The sequence below is a fragment of the Ixodes scapularis genome, unplaced genomic scaffold (assembly GCF_016920785.2).
Source record: "Ixodes scapularis isolate PalLabHiFi unplaced genomic scaffold, ASM1692078v2 PGA_scaffold3__209_contigs__length_174095766, whole genome shotgun sequence".
NCBI classification, from domain to species: domain Eukaryota; kingdom Metazoa; phylum Arthropoda; class Arachnida; order Ixodida; family Ixodidae; genus Ixodes; species Ixodes scapularis.
Window position 1 is genome coordinate 34,058,152 of NW_024609868.1, and position 20,777 is coordinate 34,078,928.

The following is a 20,777-nucleotide window of genomic DNA, read 5'->3' on the forward strand; positions in this document are numbered from 1 at the left end:
GCGTGTGTTACAATCTCTTGGGATCGCTTACGACGAGAGAACACACTGGAACGCTGGTGTCAACTATAAGGCATCCCTTGAACTGTTTTTTGCTACAGGGAAGGTTTTGCAGTAGTTGAGAGATAAAATGTACCTACAATTTCTGGGAAAAGTGTCGTTTATTACTTTATCAGTAATTGTTTAAAGTTAGCAGTAAAAAAAAAAAAAGCGATGCGTGAAAAATATAGGCAATATACGGGAACCGCATGTGTTCCACTGCTGCCCGATAGATGGCATAAGTTTGTTCTTTCGTCACGAGAGATCACGAGAGATTGTAACGCACTGGGTCGTGATTAGTCGCAAGTGTGTGAAACAGCCTTGACAGGGTCGGAACCTGAGCCTCCTTTTTGTGTTTCAGGTACATGCACGGTGTAGTTCTCGTCTAAATGGCATGTGGAACGTAAAAACTGAATAAAAAAAGGGAATGATTTTTGCCAACTTCGGGTACGAAGTAAAGGGTTCTCCGTTTCGGGTTGCGTATTCTCTAAGGTACCATCCACGAAGATGTAAGACCTTGTCGTCCGGTTGCTCTATAGTTCCAGGTATTTCCTGGGCATTTTCGGGTTTCGGAGTGGTCCTTATTCTCCTTGAGTATATCAGCAACTACACGAATGGACTTCTTCCAAAACCGACGCGCCCCATCGCGGCGAAATACCACGCAGTGCACTCTGGGAACTAGTTGGCCACTCAGTTTCGGTTTCGACTGAGCAGTTTCATCTCATGCTATCACGCCGCGACCGAACGCGCTGCTTGCGTTTTCGATTATCTGACTTTTCACGAACGTACAATACACTCATTCTCGAGCGATACAAAACGAAGACCGGGGCACTTTCCTTGGTTCCCGAAACACCGGATATTGTGCGTGCGTATGCGAACGTAGTAAGTCGTGGCTTAGTCACCTCACCCGACGAGTGCATCTTTGAGCTCAATGTCAGTAATCCCGTCTAGTACCAGTTAACTACAACTGAAATTTGTTCGCCTGGAGCCTTACACGCATTTTGTTTGCCAAACGTCCGCTTCTTGTTACTTCACTGGGCAAAAAGCAAGCCGCATCCTCACAGGGTATCAAAGTTGAGGCCAGCGTTTACGCAAGAACTTTTAAGGAAACGCCATAAATTCGACCTCACTACTGCACAAAAGTTACTATGATGTCTTCCTCGTGTCATCATATATCTCCCACTCAAATTTTATGCTGATAGAAGGTTAACTTTTCGCAAACGCTGAGATCGGCTAGCTACGACGGAGGCAGCGTCCCGTACTCCTCGCTTAGCCTTTTTGGACGAGCTTTTACTGACGCCCGAGATCTGTGCCGGGAACGGTGTCTGAAATTATCTCGGCATACTCAGTCAGAGAGAAAGCAAACACATAACAAATATCATGGCCATTACCAACCGTCAAACGCGCTTTGAATTCGTTCGAGCACTTGTCTGAAGAATGTCGCACCGTGCGCCCGTCTGACGCACTTCCGGAGAACGGTGCGACATTCTTCACACAAGTGCTCGACTTTTGCATTCTTAAAACGGTCTGTATGCGCGAATGTGCCTATATGATTTCAGGATAACTTTATGCGCATACGCGATGTTGAATATTAGTGAAATGCAAGCGGGTGGGGACTTCACTTCGTGCAGTGCTGCGTGTCAGTACAGATAAGAGATAAGAAGTGTGTTAAAATTGAGCTTTTCAATGGCACCTCCGAGTTTTACCTCGCATAATCAGGCACATTAAGAAAAACAGTAATTGCAAAAAGAAATATTTCGTCTATGGACGCACGAAGCAAACAAACTTCCTGATCAACAACACTAATGTAAAGGCGCGAGCTCGATATATGCATACTTATTGTTTGCTACAGCTTGTTGATTCGTACACAAGCAAGATCCCCGAGCACCCAAGCTTCGCAGTGTCGAGACTCCCAGCACTGGCTCGTCCACATACCTCGATTGGAGCGCTAACAGGAAGGCTCAAGTACAAAAATACAACAAGCATGTGTTAAGACAATCTATACGTCTCGGGCTTGTGCTAAAGCTTCGAGGTCTGGCCATTTAGGCTAGTTTAGAGACCACAAATGACGCTCTCGGGACCAGAAAACAATCTCTTGTCGACGTGTCGATCGAAACCGAAACCATGCCACCCTCCTCCCTGGCCAACTAGTTCCCAGAGTGCAACGCGCGCCGTGTTGCATGCAGGGCTTTATGGAAGTAGTCTATTGATAAGAAGTCCACGGAACTTTTTCAGGCTCGGCTTTAAAGGGATAGTGAACCCAAATTTGGATTTCAGAAAACAATGCACGAGCTGTAGGCGGGGCGCTACAATCCCTACAACACTACTTGTAAGGCAATATCTCGAATGAACGGCCGTATTTTTGGAAAAAGAGATCAAGATTGAGCGAGACCGGCGAGGCGCGTGACGTCAAGACATCTCGTTTCCTCCTCTCTCCGCTTCGCCTCATCAGAAGACGCCAGGCCGTTCTCTCTCCTTCTCGGAGAAACAAGACGTAAACACATAATTCAAATGCGCCTCCTTTTTCTGAAAAATACTGTCCTCCTTTCGAGATATCGCTGTTTAAGTGGTGTTTCGGTGTTTGTAGCATCCCGTTGCACGCTTTTGCCGCCGTGTTTTGTGGAATCCAGATTTCGCTTCACCATCCCTCTAGCGCACCGTAGATCAGACTTTTTAAAGCGGCGGTCAGACTGCTAATACGTCATACAAAAGACAGTCCGAACACACTGTGTTCTGCGTGTTTCTTTCTTGAACAACCGTCCTGCCACATTTGTCATAAACAAAAAGACCCTCATTAGACATGTTTGAAGCATGCATATGCATACCAAGCAAACATGTTTCGAACCTTCTTCAGGCGTGCCCGAAGATAATTCTGTCATCATGTCTGCTGTCTTTTGTATGATGTATACTAGAAGTGGGACTACGGCTTTTTAGTCTCAATCTCACATTCACGTTTTAAGTGCGTTAAGTTCTCTTATATCTGTTTACGAGGAGACAAATGCGGTGGCACGCTGGCGCGATCTATCGGGTAGCTCTTGAATACGTCTAGCATGCGTATATTTTTTTTTCTATAGTTTTGCACGTCAATCGTTTACTGCTTGCTCCTAGCAGTTAAATGTAAATTGGGGGTTTACGCGCCAAACCACCGTTGGGCATCTGGCACGCCCAATCGGAGGAATGAGGATAAATTTTGACCACCTGGAGATTTTTTAACGAGCAACCGAAAGCTCGGTTACATGGCGCCTTCTCTGGAATAAACATCCGTCAGATTGCGGGCACCTCGGCCGGGATTCTACCCCGCCACCTGGGGATCCGTGGGTCGGCGCTCTGCCTCACAGCGACCAAGGCGGCTAGCTGCTAACAATTCTGATGATGTTATAAGGGACCCGTTTTCAAATATGGTACGTGTATTTGATCTCGCGAATACAGCAAAGCTAGTAATACGCAGTTTCGGGGCTACTTGATGGCTGGCGGCAGTGTGCCAGTCTGTTCTCTCTTCGTAAGCGTTTACAACTCGCGGCTGCAATGCAGTCGATCACACTCAAACACAAATGTGTGGGCCAGCCTTTATGCTGCTTATCTTTGCTTCAGGATCAAGAAGGTTCGATGCCGTGAAAGAAAAAGGGACCTGCAGTACGTGACGCGGGAAAGAAGCATAGCTCCGCGAACCAATTAAAAGGGTCACTTCTCTCAATTAAAACATTTTTGGGATAACGAGTGATTTCACATTAAAAAGCCCCATTAAAAGACACCGCATTTGCTTCGTGAAAAATGGGATATATATTATTCAATCGTACTTTAATCATGAGCAGACACCGAAACCGAAACTTCTACTCTCTCTGGCAACATTCGTATCGAACCACTAAAAATATGGCTATCACGTCGCACGAGATGTCACGTGATCCTCTACGCAATGTTGGGCGGGATCGGAGCGGACGTGTGCAAAGCGCAAGTGTCGTCTGCAACCCATTCTTCACTGCGTTTTGGTGTTTACGACATTCGACGACGTCTGCACAACTGCGGCATCCGTCGACGCACGTAGCGTAAACCAACGTTATTAGATTACCTTAGTTGTGGAACTCCCGCGGAGGGGGGTACCCCCCCCAACCCCTCACTCACTTCAATCCGCCAAGCGTCGTTCAAAGCGGCATCTATATTTTCGTTTCATAACTATGCGTTCCAAAGAGCCCAGCTGAAGCGCCAAATGGCGATCACAACGCCGCCATTTTATCCTGCAGCGGTCACTCGAGGAACTGCCCCTAACATCTATTTTGGCTTCAATCGGCCATTTCGGAGCCGAAACAGATACCCTGGAAAGGGTTACTGGGATGCCCCTCCCGTCTCCCCAGCGGACGCGCCGCGAATTCACCCCGAAGTTAAGATGGGCCTAGGTCGGGATGCGCTACCTGAAGTCAACACTGAGGCATGGTTGTATGAAAACAATATTAATTGTGCCGCAAAACCTTGCAAACTAAAGATCTTAGAAAACATCACGCGCCCCTCATTTTGTACTAAACTCCAATAAAAGTTACTACAAACAGAGTTTTTTTTTTTCATGTTGAATATACCTGAGACTGGGATAAAAGTCGAAGAAACAGAACGGGACAGGACGACTTTTATGTTCTTTTCTTCCCCAGTCTCAGGTATATTCAACATGGTTAACATCCACCAGCTCGCCTGCACCCTTACTATTGTATTTTTTTTTTCCGTTGGTCTTTACGTTTCTAGTAACGTTGAAACGTACGTATCCTGATTCAGTTAGCAAAGCAGCCGTCCGGCGGCGCGTCGAGCGACGCTGGGCGAGTCGTGGTGAGTGAGGGGGGGTACTGTTCGTGCATGTGGCGTCTATGAGCAGTTCCGTAACTGAGCTAATCTAATAACGTTGGTGTGAACGAAACTTGGAGAGACAATAAGCACAAACGGTGAGACGACACGACGGTTGTGACGCGGGAGACGGTGGTAACCGCGGGAAGGCCGGACGGCACCCAAGAAGCGCGCTGAGCAGGCTCGTTACGCCAACCACGTGTACACCACTGAGCACTGAGAGGAAACTTCGATGACGTAACCCGTTACGCCTGCCCGGAGAAGAAAAAAACAAGCAAAAGGGAGCCATAGTAATGACGTTTAGCCCAATGTTGGCTACGCCCACGCAGTAGCCTTGACTGCCCTGTTAGTTGCGCCTCAATTCGCCCTCTCGAGTCAGCCGATTTCTGCAACCTGGCGCGTTGAAAAGTTTGCCGGGCCGCTTAACAAACATTTAAACAGAACTATGTCGTAATGTTTGCCGTGTGGTCTTCCCAGGAGACACCGAAGAAGACTGCACTGTTTAGGTTTTCTTTTCAAAATACAACAATGAAGCAGGGTATTCTCAGTCGCGGAAGTTTGACTACACCGGCATGCATTTTCTTTTGCCTACATATGCACACGATTATGTTTATTTTCGATTATTCATACCATGCCCTGGATCTAATCTTAGTTAATGCATAAATAAAATGCGACGGGAAAATGACGTCGGAACGAAACAGCTCACACTCAACATTAGACTACTGCATCATGTCCCACAAACTGTACTACAAAGGAAGTATGGAAATAGGTGAGGAAGCTACGAAAAGCATAGGGAGTCCCCAGAAGAAAATTAAAATTAAATTTAGAGTATCAAAATTTTTAACAACAAGCTCAGGAACGAGGTGTAAGTCAAACCTAAATGAACCTCCCAAATACAGAAAGCATCTAAAAGTATTGCGATCAAACAAAAAGGAAAGCAAAAACGGAAACACAAACCAAAAAGCTGCTGGGATAAAGAGGTCAAGGCAGCCATATGGCGACGCCAAGAGGCATCTAAAGAGCATAGGTGGGAAAAAAGTGAAAGCATTGCCAGCAAGTAGCATCAAAACGGAAGAACTTCCAAGAGCGGAAAAGGAAGGCATCAGGTCAAAATTGGGAGTGCAAGAGCGCAGTGGATGATGAAAATAAAAAAAAAAAGGAATGTAGCAAATAGCTTTTTCGGAGCACATTAAAGCGCAGGGGAGAAAGACAGAGGAGTTCCACCATTTACAGACCACACAGGAGGGGAGAAGAATAGAGAGGGAAGGGGCACATAAATATATTAGGTAGACAATAGGAGAGGCCTCCCCCCAGCTCGAGCAGAGGAGACAGTGGAAAGCACTGAAAACAGCAGTGTACAGGAGGAGCTGAACAGTGTGACAATGGAGACAACCCAAGGGAATAGAACACGCCAAAAAGTAAGTTTCCACTAGGTACAGCGGCAGGCCCGGACGACATACCCATGAAACTCATAAAGACACTGAAAAAAAAAAGCAAATTTAAGTAACGGCATGTGATTAACCAAATAATTATAGGAGGAGAGATGTCCAATCATTCGAAACTAAGTAAAATTAGTCTAATATATAAAGGCAGACGGAAAAAAGACAGCATTAAGTCATATCGCCCGATAACGGTAACTTCAATTCTACAGAAATTAGCTATGACGATAGTAAAGCGAAAAATTGAGGAATGGGCATAAGATATGTATATACTGGGTGAGCTCCAAAACGGATTCCGAAGAGATTAAAAAAAAAGTGGAAGATAACTTATTCGTCACCACGGAATGTGTAGAAATAGGAATGAGGAACCACACTCTTTTACGGCTAGCTTATTTGGACATCAAGGGAGCGTACGATAATGTGAGCCAGGAAAAACTCTGGGGTCAGCTGAAGGAGTAAAATTTAGATGCAAATTCGATAAGGTTTCTTCAGCAGGGGTACGCAGACAATAAGGTAGTTATAACATGGGAACCAGAAACTGCCAAGCCAGCAGCAATAAAAAGAGAGCTCAGGCAGGGCTGTCCGCTGTCAGCCCTACTCTTCATGGTATATCTCAGTGAAATGGAAACGAAATTAGTGCAAAGCAACTTAGGCTTTTGATGTGAGTTATGTGGAATGAGAGAGAAATGTAATAAAGGTAATACCAGGACTGATGCAGGCGGAAGACATAGTGTTCATGGCAGATAACCAGTATATATTACAGGAACTAGCTAGAATCTGCTGAGAGTAAAGGGTCACCTCGGGCATGAGGTTTAGTAGTGAGAAGTCTAGGATAATGTTGTTCAACGATGAAAAGCGGGAATTTCAGAGGATACAAGACAATGTAATAGACCCTGCAGGAAAATACAAATAACTGGGAATCTGGCTAAATGAGGGAAGGAAATATCTAGAGGAACATAAAGTGAATATAATTATAAAGGGAAAATAAATTCATCTATTATGAAGCTCAAGGAACTAAAATATTAAATAGATATAAAGAGGTAAAGGGCATATGAAAAGGAGTGATTGCGCGAGGACAGCCTTTTGGAAATGGTATACAGTGCAGTCCACTTATAACGATATTGAGAAAACCGCAAAATCCAATCGTTATAGCCGATTATCGTTATATCTGGATCAAATCAAATCTAAAAAAATAGCGATCAAATCTAAAAAATTTGATCGCTATAAGCGATATATCCTTATATCTGGTATCGTTATAAGTGGATTACACTGTACTGTGCATAAAATTAGAGGTTCAGTTAGGATTATAAATTCGACAAAGAAGCGTAGGCAGATTGGCACTGGGAGCACATGAAAAGACACAAAATAAGGGAGTACAGGGGTGAATGGGCTGGTCGTCTTTTGACACCAGGGAGGTAAACAATAAGTTAAAATTTAAACAAAGGTTAACAGAAGTCAGTGATACGCGGTAGGCACGCAAGGTATTCAAGTATTTATAAATAAAAAAAGTTTAAACACAAAATGTACAAATCGAACCCGAAAGCTTACATTTAAATAACTACGCATTAGTGATGGGGTTTAGCACACTGCATCAGTGGAAAGGGAGTAAAGGAGCTGAGAGAAAAGTGTGAAAGGGAAGAATGAAGGAATAATCAGCAATAACAATGTACAGGCCACAAAAACAGGGCATAAAAAAGGAAAATGTGCTTGACATATAACTGGGAAGTTCCTTACTGTTTTAAGCGAGAACGAGAGTACTGAGGATAATGACGTATCGGACTAAATCTTAGGAGACAGGCGAATAATGTGCCGCCTGCCATAATTATAGCGACACACCGGAGCATTTGGTATTGGAGTTCACGGGGCTTCGCTCTGCCCTCCCTCAGGGGTAACGGACTTGGCCGGGGCCCTTGGCTTTTGCTGGCGAGGATGGGAGGACGGTACAGAAAAGGATTACAGTCACAAAGAGGGGATTAGAAGATCGGGGGAAATGATCTAAGGAAAATAAAATGATGCACAATTAACTAGCACAGGTGGGGACAGGCGCAACAGAGGAAAATTGGGACTCCTTCTCGCGTGGCTCCGGCCCACAACCTCAACCCTGTCTCCCAGTGGCCCGGAGTTGGGAAAACGCCGACTAGGTTTGACCACAGGAAACGTGACGGCTCCCTCTCGCCAGACTTCACTCTCACTCTGGGAGTTAGTCCGCAAAGCCGGGATAATCGGCAGGATATGATGCCCTGTTCCCTATTCTCTACCCTTCCCATTCTTGAGGAAAAAAAATTGTTCTCCTTTTCGCCGAGGAGGAGGAGGCCGGGGTGATGCTTTTAGCTTTTTTTTTTTACCTGATCCCCTAAAGGGCATTCTGGTGATATCCCACACTGCCTGGTGATAGTTAGAGGGGGGGGGGGGGGGATATTGACCTTAAAGGGTGGAAGCAATCATATGCTTGTCTTTTTCGACTTAGTCTAGAGACGCAAGCTACCGCTTGGTGCAAAGAGTACAGCCATCAATATCCATCCAATTATCCAGGTCTAAAGTAATATAAGAAATGTAACTTTGCAGTTTCATGTGGCACAAAAACCATGCATATTCATATTAAGTTTCATAGTATATTGTGCCTACGTTGTAAGTCTAAGTGATATTTTAGACAAGCGATGTCCTTTGGCAATTTGTTTTTCTTTTGGTAATATGATCGTCTGAAAACGTTTTGTTGTACATATGGTTCTAAACATATTTTATTCGAATTATCGAATCTTGGGAAAATTATATCTTAGTTTTAGCGGGTTGAACTTCGCATGCAGGTTATTACAATAAATGTTACGAAGTAAGCTTACTGGCGAAATTCTCCTTGACGTAAAAAATAAAAACATGTCGGTTTGGTTTCTTCTTCTTTTTGAGCTGCTCAGTGTAATCTTTATGAGCTGCTAAGCTTTGTGTACTAAGTGTAATTTTTAAAACAAATCTTCCCGCTGGCAAGTGTGATTAATAAAAATTTGTGAACGTCATATAGTAAATGCATGATTTACTTGGGTACGTAACCTCCCAAAAACTAATATCGAGTTGTTTTTTTGTCAGTAATTTTTGATCTTGTAATTTAGCAACAGTTACTGATTTCCGTTTCAATGCTCTGTTGAAGTGTATCTCGCAGAAGAATTGTGTTTTCTATGCTGTCAGTTGTCGAGCTGGAGCTGTATTGAACATTTCGGGAATGTTAAAATACATTTGTTCACAGAAAGATGCAGAGATTTAAGCTGGCAGTCAGTAGACACTACAGTTCATACAGAAATAATTAAAAAAACACATTGATATAGACGAGGGACAGACACGCACAGTTCTTTAGTATGCCGTCTGTCCCTTGTCCATTTCAGCGTTTTTATTCTTTTTCTATAAACTATAGTTTATCCAACGCGCTCTGCTACGTGTGCTCAATAGACAGTCATTGATTCACGCAGACTTGGATGCTTTAAAGCTCAGCTGGTTAAAAACAATATATTAATGAAATAAATAAAGAAACGCACCCTCAAACGTTTATACTACTGCGAAGTGAAAAATGGCAGCTGGTTTTTCATTTTTTTCTTTACCGCAAACCTCAGTTTCAGCATTCTCCTCGTTATCCTTTCATCTTCAAGCAAACGAGTAGCAATGTCGGGCAAAGTAAACCAAATACCATTTATAAACGCTCCAAAATAAGGAATTGCGCGTATCTTTTAGATGGCACTAGTTTGAAATCTCTTCTATCAGCAAACCAGTATAATTTGGTTGGTAATTAAATACCTTTTTGTCATAGTATTTTCCGTATTGGCATTCTTGTTTACTTCTGCAAGTATTAGAAAGAGTTATAGACGTAAAGACAGGGGACGGGACAACACATCTTGAAAGATGTGTTGTCCTGTCCCCTGTCTTTACGTATATAGCTCTTTCTAAACCTACATCATTACCAACGCGCTCACTAAGAAGTGTTCTGCAAGTAATTTGTATTTCCCTCCTGCCCCTTACTTGCGTTTGTTCCGGATATGGAATATATTTGCTTACTCTGTGTTTATCGTTTTTTTATACGTTCGATACTTGCCCTACTGAAAAAAAACATTTGAAATTCAAACGGGTGGCAAACTGGTAAATCAAACGGGTGCAAACTTGTCGACCCGTTTGGATCAAACGTGATTATGGGATACGGGTAGCCGTTTGAAACGGTACCCGCTCGAAACGGTACCCATTTGATACAGGTGCCCGTTTGATACGGGTGCCCGTTTGATACAGGTGCCCGTTCGACCTTGGACGTGACCACACGTTTGAACGTGCCATTCGAATCGGGAAACTATGCGCTAGCACTAAATGGGAATCGTCTGGTAGGTTGGTTATCTTAAACGTATTTAAGACGTTCCGAAACTCATCAACCTATTTATAGCATGGAGGAAACACGTAGAGCAAATGTGCTCACTTAGGTGCTTGCAAATGGACAGGAAAACAGACACAAATGATTGTTTTCAATTCTCCTCAAAGTTTATTACGTTTTCTGTAGACAAGTACAAACAAGCAAGCGATCTGTGAAATGTGAGAGGCACTCTAAACTTTTTTACAACTGAGAAGATAGCAAACCAAACAAGAACCGAGGTAGTTCTAGACTATGAAGGTATACTTTCGGGAAATTATTCGCCCGGCTGCCGCGAGAATAGTGGCTGCATAATTATATAGATAATCTGGAAGAGTACGAGTAGAAGAACGGTCAATCGTTGCCAAGAAGTAGGTTGCGGTGCACTTACCATAGAAATAGCGGACTTGAAAGATGTAATCCGTGATAGTTGTGGACACGGTCAAAGCAGGACAACCACACAAACACAAATGAGAGGGAACAGCTTCTTGGAAGTTTCAACACGATGTGGCGCACAAGCTGTCAGTTGCCGAACCCAACCAAACCGCAAGAATTCCTGACTTCTTCGAAGAATCGCTTGTTGCCGATATAGACGTAGGACTTTTCGAACACTGATAGCTTTGGTGCACATCCAATACGTTGTCGAGAGACATCCTAATAAGACCGCAGGGTTAGGCGACAGATCGAAGCAGGTGGACGCGCTAAGTTCGAGCTGGAACTGACAACAAGCAGACAAAGAAAAAAGCGGCTGCTAGGCGCACCCTTCCGGATCTCGATGCTTATCAGCCTGTAGCTCGCGCGCGGGTGCGGGTCACGTGACAGGTGACAAGAGGGGAGGGAGGGGGTGAGGACCACGGGGACAGCCCCTCTCCCTCTCCCCAGGCATTCCAGAAAAATGTGTTTTTGTAACCTCAAAAAGAAAAAAAAAAAACACGCGCGCGCGCGCGCGCGCGCGCGCATTTTAGCACGCTTGAACCTTGGAAATGGCGGCGGGGCGGCGAGATGCTCGGCTTGCGCGCGAGCGAAGAAAGTACTCAGCGCGAGCTCGTAGTTTGACTGCTGCAACGGCGGGCGTGCTCTCGCAATGCTCGATGTTCTTGCAGCCGCGTGTACGCATGCTACCTTCGCTGCGTCTTGAATTAAAGTGAAACGGAGTCTAGACGTACATTCTTTCACGCGGTCGCGTCGTCTGCGAGAGAGATTCGAGCTTAATAAGTAAATTGAGGCAACAAAGATGGACAAAGATTTAAAGTTCTGTCAAAAATATCGGCTTACCAACGTCGCGCGTTTACGTAAAACAACAACAACAACAAAAAAAGATGTTAGCTTTAGTTGCAGTATAAGCGAACATCAGCGCAATTGAAAAATAAATATAATTATTTGCATTACGCGGACGATCTGAAATCGATGAACCGGCGCTCCCAGCCTTCCGGAAACATTGGCTAGGCGTGCCCACGCCGCCGATCTGTACGTTCAGTATCAAACGGGCTCCGGAGAGCCGTTTGATTAAACCGGTGCAGTTTGCGACATGGTCACCGGTTTGAGCAAACGTGCGACAACTTTGCCCAAACGAGTCACCCATTTGCCCAAACGAGGGACCCATTTGCCCACACGAGCGACCCGTTTGCCAAAGGAGTGACCTGTTTGTCCAAATAGGTGACCGTTATGGCTCATACGGGTGACCCCTTTGAGCCATACGGGCGACCCCTTTGACAAACTGGTGACCGGTATGGTTAAACTGTTACCGGTATGCACCCGTTTACTTTCATATAGGCACCAAATGGTTTTTTTCAGTAGGGTGGGAGAAAAAACCGACAAAAACACAGACCTAACTCAAGCAAATATATTGTTTAACTTCTTCACAAACTAAAACAAAGGAAGAGGCTAAAAACAGGGAAAACCGGCAGCCCAAAATAGTAGGTTGATGTCGACATTTTCTTTTTTAAGTCATCATAGATAATAGCGCATTTGAATGCTTCCTCGCTTGGGTGATAAAGGGTTGCTTAAACCATTTGGACACAATTCAACTTTTTTCTTTCTGTGTGTATACTTGAACTTTTGAAGCTAAACTTATATTTCCTCCTGCTAGCTCTTGTGCGTGTTTATACTTTCAACCATGCACACCACCGTATAAGGTTTACCTCGTTGGCAACAAAAAAAACAAATACATATAGAAACTAGAGTTTCGTTGTTTTGACGCCACGACCCAACACATCGATATCAACGGTTTTGAATTGCTCTTTCGCCGTTTACCTGTTTTTAATAAAAGTACGTCTTTACAGGAGGGTGGAATGAAAATTCAAAAGCCACTGACAACCCTTTTGAACCGAAGAAAAATATTGAAGTTTCATCCTGCGTCGTTCATTCATTTCACTTTCTTGTTCTCAATATAACATTACTTGTATCTTCGTATAGTTTGATCCTTTTTCTTATCCAAATATGGGTGAAAAGTGTTTATTTCAATGGAATACCTTCTTTTAACAACTTTATAATCGTCCCGAATTTTTCTTTTGAATGGTGTACTTTTAAATATTAAACATTAATTTTATTATTTTTATTTACCTCGAAGGCATCTGCTGACACCTTTCATGAGAGGGGCCAGTAAAAATAAAGGAATAGTCACGATAGAAACCTATGCAAAAGCTAAAAAAGCAAACAAAAACAAGGGAACAGTTAATAAAAATTCACCAACGGCGCACAACTAAAGACCAATTCCAAAATCAATATACAGAGATTTCATAGAATAAGCAATACAGCGATGAGCACAGTGCTTGATTACAAATTGATTGGCTAAGCTGTGATTGAAGTTACGATAAGAAGAATTTAACAAATGTGCTCAGCTTTGCTTAAATAACAGCACTTGGTTACTTCACTTCGCGTCCTTGCAATACATAAGCTTTTTCCGGTCTCTCTTCCACTCTCTATATATTTTTTAAACAATTTGTACACTTTTATATAGGCTCAAAAACGTTCATGAACCGAATGTAGCAGCTGTCTTTCCAATTTCAAACACCCATAAACCAAATCTCTTCCATAAAAAAAAAAAAAAAAAAATCGCGCCTGAAATTATGAGTTTGAAATGGTGCCATTCTTGATGCAACTCAACGAATTTCGAGACGATAAAAAGTTTCTTTCAAGATTAAGAAAAAGAAAACAATTACTTCAGTTTGCTTTTGAATCCAGTAATCACGTAACCTTGCGCACGACAATGGCAATGAAAGATTACTAAGATTATTTAACTCTTACAGAGGCAGGGTGAGCTTCAATTCAAAACGCCGTCATCATACCCCCCTTTTAAAACCGATTAGTAGGGCAACACTTAACTATATATAATAACTGTCATAATGGAATTATGCAGTAAGTTAAAATGAAACTAAATAACACAAATTTAATTTTAAACGCATGCTTCTAAATATCAAACCATCATCAAAAATGAACTGAAGCGCTCAGCATGATGCTCGCACAATTCATGAGCCGACCTTGATGTTGAGAGTGTTAGACTTTCATTAACTCACGCTTCATTTTCGTTTGCAATGATACTGTTCTTTGCCCACTTGTTTAAATATAGACATCGCGTGATTATAAAAAGCGTGAATTATGGAAATTGCAGTTTAATCTTTATACTTTCCTAAACTTGAGCAACGCTTGAAGTTTATATAGGCATACAATGATCCTTGAAATGTCGTCGGAGCTCGCTGAGATCAAATTAACTTCCTTATATGCGTACACCGTATGCACCATGTTTTATGTGCGACTGTTCCAGTCAGTGAAGTGAGTTTTATACCGGCGTGTCAGAGTCAAACGCCCAAATCATAGAAGCCTATGCACTTGGGCTAGTTGGTGATGCATGTTTGTGAGGGTAAAAGCGCTAAAAACAACGGACAAGTAAAAGAGACGTACAACGCAGAGCGCTACTTGCAACTGAATTTATTCTCAGGAAACACACATATATATACCCCGTGAAATCGCGACATGTACATCAGAAATGCGACATCACCCAATCAGTGTTCGTCTGTTTGCTCAGCGCCAAACAGGGCTATAGATGGAGCGCTGACACACGTTCCTTCAACGCAATCAGATATGAAAAAAGCTTCGGATATCTCCCTTGTCATTTTGTTTTGGTTTCGGGCCAAGATAGTGGTGTTGTCAAACTTCGGGACATACCCACACCTGTCGCAATGCACAGCCAGATTTCCCGAGGGTGACGATCGAACTGACAGTGCATGCTCCCTGAGCCTATCGTTTATACAATGTCCCGATTGGCCTATGTATACTTTGCCACATGATAAATGAATCTTGTACACCACGCCCTCGCTACACTCCACATACCTGTTCTTATGCTTCTTTTGGCAGACACCGACGCGTGTCTCCCCTCGTCCCACTTTTCCACACAATCTGCCCAGTTTTTGAGGGCAGATTGTGTGGAAAAGTGGGACGAGGGGAGACACGCGTCGGTGTCTGTCAAAAGAAGCATAAGAACAGGTATGTGTAGTGTAGTGAGGGCGTGGTGTACAAGATTCATTTATCCTGTGGCAAAGTATACATAGGCCAATCGGGACATTGTATAAACGATATGCTCAGGGAGCATGCACTGTCAGTTCGATCGTCACCCTCGGGAAATCTGGCTGTGCATTGTGACAGGTGTGGGTGTGTCCCGAAGTTTGACAATGCCACTATCTTGGCCCGAAACCGAAACAAAATGACAAGGGAGATATCCGAAGCTTTTTTCATATCTGAGTGTGTTGAAGGAACGTGTGTCAGCGCTCCATCTATAGACCTGTTTGGCGCTGAGGTGGCGTTTTTTTAAAATCTTTCTTAAAGTAGATAGCGAACAGACGAACACTGATTGGGTGATGTCGCATTTCTGAAGTACATGTCGCGATTTCACGGTGTATATATATGTGTGTTTCCTGAGAATAAACTTCAGCTGAAAGTAGCCCTCTGTGTTGTACGTTTCTTTTACTTGTCCGTTGTTTTTAGCGCTTTTACCCTCACAAGCCCAAATCATACCCATCCATAACTGCAAAAAAAGAAAACAAAAAATACCAGACCGAAATAATATAGTTTGTTTTGTATAAATAAAGACAAAAGAATAAGAACGAATATTTCTATTTTAAGTTTTGCCATGTGTATGGTTCTGCATTTTCAGAATATATTTCCAGGAAACTTTGGTTTGCTATTGTTTAGTTATTTTCAGAAAGATTTATTCCTAAGAAGTTCTCAATTGCGCTAGTTTAAAACTTTAAATCTTAATGAGATTTTTTACTGAAAGTGTACACGTACATATCGTCGGTGTGGATCATCGCAAGCAATGAATTGATGCGACGAACGTTTATCGAGCCCTGCAGTCTGCATTTTCGAAGCTGTCTTCAAATTTAACATTCGTGAATAATTCATGCTGTTTGTCAGGACACAAAAATGTAATCGCCTGAGATTGTCAACACACACACAAAAATATATTTGAAACTTCTGTAAGGCGTTGATGAATCTTAAGAAATTAAACATATCCAGATATTTCGTTTTGTTGGTTTTAATTGAGTTCGAAAAAAACGACAAGGTAAGTTGAAAACTTCCTGTTCAGTTTTTGTCGAAAAAAAAAACAACGTTCCGAGCGTTGCTATTTTTTTTTTTTTTTGTCCGCAGTTTTTCAGCTGTCATACCAGCAAGCTCACCTCCTGAAAGGCGCAGCGCTAAGAAATCGCATATTATATTCAGAATAAAAATATTGTTAAAGCCTTATTTTATACATAAATATTTCTCTCTTTTTTTTAACGACCCTGGCCTTTTAGTTTAAATAATATAAATTAGCACGCTTATTTTATACCTTTTGCTTAAACTTATTTTTCGTAAAAGTGTCCACTTCATAGCCCGTTCACGTATAGGTTGCCTCGGAGGCCTTGCTCAAGCTGGTTTTGATCGTGTGAGTAGTTTAGCGCAGTCATATAGATTCGTGCTGCCATCTAGAAAGTGTTTTATGAAGCTTGCGCAAGGAAAGGTTTCACTCGGCTGACAATAGAAGGCGACGGCGATCGCAAGGTAAACTAAGGGAGGTGTCCGCATCAACTTAGGAGCAAGTAGGTAAATGAGACAAATCGGGTTATAGAGAACACATCAGTTAGAATAATGTGACGTATTGGGCTAGTTGGTTTGAAGGAACATCTTGTTTAGAAAGGGACAGCGGCAAAAAACGTTCCGCTGTTTCTTACCAAGATGTTCACATCAGTTAGATATTAAATCAGTTAAGAAGCATTCGAAACAATGAAAAAACCTTTGACTCTTGAACATTCGAAAGGGGCGCCAGGCCAAGAAACTATCTTTTTAAACCTCAAACCTTTGAAATTGAAGTTGCCCTTTACGTACCACAATACCTTGTCAGCATCAAAGATGCGCCCACATTTTTTAAAGCACTCAACCTCCTTTAATATTTTACTACAACAAAAAAGTAACTGCATGGTGGCAATTTCTTTCGCTAGGTTTGGGCAGTAAATTGCTCAAAAGCAGGAAACGCGTCTCTATAGGGAGGTAGAAAGGTTGTTCTTGAACGCAATAGATCTCTTTCTAATCACCCAAGCACAAAGGAGTGGGAACGAATGTAGTCAGTGGTGCACCGACAAAGGGGGGAAAGGGGGGAGGCTTGAACCCCCCCCCCCCCTTTTCCCAGAGCTCTTTTTTTCTTTTTTAACCAAGGATTGGTAGTGTGAGAGAAAAAAAATACATTTCTGCCTGACGGGTTCGAATCTTTCCGAATATCACTGTGCTCTCTTCACTCCCCATCGTCATCGTAGTGTTGGACTTTTGTGAGAATATGCTATATATACTTTATTATGGCTATTCAGCATACGTTCATAGCACTTTCTTCTGTTGCACTGAAAGCAGGTGCAGACGAAAATGGTCCTGGAACAGTCGGTCCCAAGTGCGAGGTAGAAAGAAATGATCCCACGATCGCAGTGAAAATAAGGTACAGAAGGGTGAATTCATTTAATGAAAATAAAAGGTCCTTCAGATAAAAAAACGAAGATTTTTTTTTTTTTTGCGTATGAACGACTCTACGCTGAGACTTTTTGTGCAAAATCATGAAAGGCATAATGGGCCACTGTGGCGTTTATAAAGCATGCAAGAAAAGGTGTAATGGAAAGTAAGCCAAATTTACTTAGATATCCTCTTCCGTTTGTCAAAATAAACAGGGCAGTGACCCAACAATCATTTATTGTTTCCTCGCGAACGAAGTATAGAAAATGCAGATTTTTTTTCTATGCTCCTTTACTGAGTGAACCAATCATTCCATCCTTTTACTAAACAAATGCACCACCCTATGATACCTGTGTACCTATGCACGCCGAAATTTGTTTAAAAATTCGATTTGGCGCTCAATTTAAGAGTGTGGCCGTCTTCAGATTCTGTATATTTCATGTGCTTCAAATTATTCAATACATGTTTATCTAAGGATAAACATTTGACTCCTGCTAATCTTGAACAGGTGGGGGAGATTTTTCAAATGTCATTTTAATAAGTGTTTCGGGGCAAATAAGCGGGAGCGGTGAAAGTTCCAAGTATTTGCATTCTATTTAGTAATATAAAACATTGTTTAGATAGACGTTCTTACTCAATAAGGAGTCTCTTAAAGTTCTAGATTTTGAATATCTTGTGATGAAAGACACCTCTAATCCCCGTTTTTATTTTTCGTCGGTGGTCATCTAGAGCTTACATGTATTCTTTCTCCACTCTTACGTCCTTGGGCTGGGCAGGCAATAACAACGAAAATAAGCACACACACACACACACACACTCTATACAAGACAGGCAGGCAGAAATGCTCTGTTCGACCGGACGAGCACGTATATAATTGATATGAATTTAAACTGTTGAAATACATCGAGCGGACAGCGAAAGCTCTCATCAGGTGCGGGAATCGCCAGAGCAATTTGCTGGTCCGCGTAAAACTGTGAGACGCTAGCTGCTCGGAGAGGCCGACAGCTGGAAGTTTGCAATGGCTGATATTTAGAAGCCCGGCTTAGCCCGCGACGCCAATTCGCACAGGCCCCCACACTGGCCCGCTGTTTTTTTTTGTTTTTTTTTTTGCTCTTGCTGCTCGCTTGCGGCTTCTACAGATGTTGACTACTGTACTCGATAGTCAATGCAGTTAGAATCGTTTTTTTTTGTTTGCTGCTATTATTATCAGACATATATGCAGGTCTATAAAAAAACTCAGTACAAAAAAAGACGATCGTTCTTTTATTTTTTTTCCGACCAAAGCAGCGTATAGAAAAAAACCGAGAAGAATGAAAATGGCAAGCAGAACAAAACCATGTGCCAAAGTTGAAAAGGAAGGGAAACGTTGAGACGGGTTAAAACTTTCAACAAAATACAAAGACCTAAATCGCCCACACCCGTTATGTGCAACCGAAAATATCTAAAATAAATACCGCCGGCTTACGCGGTGGTTTGCCAGAAATCGTTTAGGGTAAGTACCCCTAAGGGGGGGGGGGGGGGGAAGGAAGGGGGGGGGGGGGGGAGGGGAAACCACTTCACCCATATTGTGTGTGCACGAACTCGATTGTACAGATGATGTACTCCTGCGAGCGTGCGCAGTGTGCAGGCGCGCAAGTGTGAGTGCTGGTGGGGAAAAGCGATGGTACGCCGCATTGCGGGGGAAGAAATGGACGAAAACGACAAGATGTGTTTCTCTCACTTCTGAAAATGTATGCCGCGCCGCTGGCACTGCTCTGGAAGAGCACCCAGTACACAAGTACGCACACACATGCTTCCAGTATTTGGGTCACTCCCACTGCGGTTTCTCCCCCAACCCTTTGAAAACACAAACTTCTAAAGTGCTGCCACTAAAAAATAATAACGACCGGCTTGGGCCGCTTTGCGCCGCCTTGTAAACATGAATGCAATGCCCGTGACCGGCCTGAGCACTCCGTAAATGTAGCCGTGAAGCCTCTAACGTCAACGTAAAAAAAAAGTCCCGAAAATTGCCTCCTAAAAAAAAAAAAAAAAGCGGGCACGTTCACTCTGTTAGCTCCCTTAACTGAAATAAATATTAAAACCTTGGTTTGGGCTAGTTGGTCCATGGTAGGTATAAGGTTTAAAAGCGAGAACAGACAGGGACAATAGAAAATTACACAAACGACAGAGACAAGGCGCTACTCTTAACTGATTTATTGCAAGACCGTTCAACGCTTATATGGACAACACATCTACCGCTTACATTTCAAACAACGCCAACAGCCAATAAAACACCTTACAGACACCCATCTAGATAAGTCACTTCTTTTTCTAGTAGGCTAACAGAGGGCGCGCTGATGCACTTGTCCATTCTTCTTTTAAATAAAGAAAGCCTCTATAAACTCCCGCTCTGTTTTTTCTTTCGCTTTTTTCAAAAACGTTGTTGACTCTAAAAGCGGCTTGCAGCCAAAACGCTTACAATGCTCAGACAGATGACCCCCCGAATTGTTGCGTACAGATAGTTTGTATTCTCTCGCCCTGTCATTGAAACAGCGTCCTGTTTGTCCTATATAAACTTTTCCGCAACTAAGCGGTACATCATACATGACGTTAGTGACACAGTCACTATATTGGCTTACATGCTTCTTGGAGCGCAGAACTTTATTTTTTCTAGCCATCATCGGACAAATCGTAGCCAGTTTACAGGGCGCAGAAAAAACAGTGTTAACACTGCATCTGCCGGCAATCTTTTTTATGTTGTGTGAAACTCTGTGCATGTACGGAATAACATGCACTCTTCTTTATTTTTTTTTTTTGTGATACTACCATTCTGTTGGTTCCTTTGTTTGATTTTTGGAAACAGGCTTTCACAGACACTAGAAATCAGCCATGACGGGAACCCTGCATTCCGTAGCCTTTTTATCTGTATATCAAAGCTAGTCGACATTTGGTGATCACAAATTTTTGCGAATGCAGCCTGGAGGCAGGTTATAGCGATTCCCCTCTTAATGAGCTTAGACTGAGCACTGTGAAACGACACTAGGCTTTTCTTTGACCGCGGTTTATACATCCAACAAAAATGGTCTCCTGAAAAATTTATCATAAGATCTAAAAAAGTGGAAGCCGAAGTGAATGCCGAATTGGAGCACAGCTCTTGA